General features: G+C 52.4%; 1 non-coding gene across 1 annotated transcript; it reads left to right on the forward strand.

Moving 5' to 3' along the window:
• Window positions 1-1690: 1690 nt before the first annotated feature.
• Window positions 1691-1765, forward strand: Trnat-ugu (transfer RNA threonine (anticodon UGU)). The gene has a single exon. It is a non-coding gene; the product is annotated as a tRNA-Thr (tRNA).
• Window positions 1766-2898: the final 1133 nt, after the last annotated feature.

A 2898-nucleotide genomic window follows, 5' to 3' on the forward strand; every position in this document is an offset into this window, starting at 1 on the left:
GACATCACACAACACCCAGTTATCACGAGGCAGAGAAAATCCCTGACCCCATACACATGATAAATCGTTCTTTCTGTGTTGTTGAGAAATTTAACAATTATAACGATAAAGTTCTAATGACGAACCAAGGTAGATTACTTTGTAACTTTTGCTAAATCTGGGAATCTGCTTTGCGTCACTACGGGCTGCAACAGACCCTTCTTTCTTTGGAGTGTGCTAAACTGTTGCCTAACGTCTTTGTGTCGTATCAGTGCTAAGCGTCACGGCTCGGCCACAGCAACAGCACACGAATTCGCCCGGGTCGCTGGCCTCGGGCGATCGCGGGCGCTGGCGCCCCAGGGGCACACGTTGGGCGAGCCTGTCCTAGACAGCAGTAGATCCGGTGATCGAGCAGGACAAGCCAACATGTCGACACTTTGGGGAACATCCCCTTCAGTACTGTTCATGAATGCCAGCACAACAGGTCGAACGATCGGACTGACATGTAAATGTGCAGTCAGAGCGCGTGGGATAACCAAGACAGTGCTCCTGCTGTCATACGAGATCGCACCCCAGACCGTAACACCACGTGTAGGTCCAGTGTGTCTAGCGCGCAGGCAGGTTCGCTCCAAAGCAACACACGGCTATCACCGCTACCTAGGCAGAATCAGCTTTCATCAGAAAGCAGTAGAGACCTCTACCCTGCCCTCCAACGAGTTCTCGCTTCATACCACTCGAGTCGCAAATGGTAGTAGTTTGGAGTCAGCGGAGCGCTCGCTACAGAGCATCTGGCTCGGAGCTGTCCTTGCAGTAACCAATTTGTATCAGGTCTATATATACGAAGACAGTAACTTGTTCTCGAAAGAACAGTTACTGTTGATGACCGTGCAAAATGGTTCAAATGGCTCTGAGCACTATGGGACTTAACAGCTATGGTCATCAGTCCCCTAGAACTTAGAACTACTTAAACCTAACTAACCTAAGGACATCACACAACACCCAGCCATCACGAGGCAGAGAAAATCCCTGACCCCGCCGGGAATCGAACCCGGGAACCCGGGCGTGGGAAGCGAGAACGCTACCGCACGACCACGAGATGCGGGCGATGACCGTGCAGCTTTTCCCTGGAATAAACGGTGACTAACTGACAACCTCAGCTGCCGACAGGTGTTGTTGACGTACCTCGATGTGGACAGCTGAAAATGTGTGCCCCGACCGGGACTCGAACCCGGGATCTCATGCTTACATGGCAGACGCTCTATCCATCTGAACCACCGAGGACACAGGTGAATAGCGCGACTGCAGGGACTTATCCCTTGCACGCTTCCCATGAGACTCACATTCCGAACTGTCCACAATTCTGCCACATGAAGGTATGTCAACAACACCTGTCGGCAGCTGAGGTTGTCAGTTAGTCATCATTTATTCCAGGGAAAAGCTGCACGGTCATCAACAGTAACTGTTCTTTCGAGAACAAGTTACTGTCTTCGTATATATAGTTAAAGGCTACCTAGCCATTGACCTTCGTCTGTGCGAATGCGCACAGGTTGCCCAAACTCTTACGGGAATCGCAAAAGTGTGCGCCAGTAATGAGTGGATGGGCAAATCTCTATAAGGTACAATACGTATGTACAATTGTGGACAGTTGGGAATGTGAGTCTCACGGGAAGCGTGCAAGGTATAAGTCCCTGCAGTCGCGCTATTCATCTGTGTCCTCGGTGGCTCAGATGGATAGAGCGTCTGCCATGTAAGCAGGAGATCCCGGGTTCGAGTCCCGGTCGGGACACACATTTTCAGCTGTCCACATCGAGGTATGTCAACAACACCTGTCGGCAGCTCAGGTTGTCAGTCATCATTGTATCAGGTCGTTGCGTCATTGTGGTGCCTACTGGTGCTCAGATTCCTGCCGCAGATGCAGTACGATGCGCCAGAGCCATCTGCCGGACACCGAGCGAGGTGGCGCACTGGTTAGCACACTGGACTCGCATTCAGGAGGACGACGGTTCAAGCCCGCGTCCGTCCATCCTGATTTATGTTTTCCGTAATTTCCCTAAATCTCTGCAGGCAAATGCCCGGATGGTTCCTTTGAAAGGGCTCGGTCGACTTCCTTCGCCATCCTTCCCTAATCCGATGAGACCGATAACCTTGCTGTTTCGTCTCTTCCCCCCGAAAAACCCAGTCCAACCCACATGTCGAACACGATGATCTTCCGCCTCGGTAGTGCCACATGGCTGTCTGGAACCCGGTCTGCTAGTGACTGTGCGTTCTGGTGACCACCGCTGCTAGCAATCATGAAGAGTGGGTACATTCCTGCCAAAGCTTTCTGCAGCATCGCAGAAGGATCACCCAGCTTCTCGTAGCCCTATTACACGATCTGGTTCAACCTTTCTTTCTTTTCCTTGTACCTTGTTCCCGCAATGACGCACGGTCGGCTTGGTTAATTGGAAGTGGCAACGTTAATTTAAGGGGTGGCCAGATGCCCATCCTGCCGCCACCCTGTACCCCCCCCCCTCCCCAGGACGGAACGAGTGTACCCCAACTGTCTGTGTCTGGTGTAATCCTGTGCGAATGTGTTCAGATTTCTGCGAGCCCTGTAACTGAGGCGGAACGTGGGGACCAGCCCGGTATTCACCTAGTGGGATGTGGAAAACCGCCCAAAAACCACATCCAGGCTGGCCGGCACACCGGCCTCCGTCTTTAAGTCGCCGGGCGGATTCGAACCGGGGCCGGCGCGCCTACCCTAGTCCACGAAGCAGCGCGTTAGCGCTCTCGGCTATCCCGTCGGGTTCGTCCAACCTAACTAACGTGGTGATAATGACGTCTTTGTCGCCTTAAACGCATTCTTGACTAACATCAACATACGAGGTTCAATCTCATAGGTAACTGACGCTTACTACTGTTACAGCGTGTAGTTAAGGC

Source organism: Schistocerca nitens, chromosome 8, assembly GCF_023898315.1.
Source record: "Schistocerca nitens isolate TAMUIC-IGC-003100 chromosome 8, iqSchNite1.1, whole genome shotgun sequence".
Taxonomy (NCBI): domain Eukaryota; kingdom Metazoa; phylum Arthropoda; class Insecta; order Orthoptera; family Acrididae; genus Schistocerca; species Schistocerca nitens.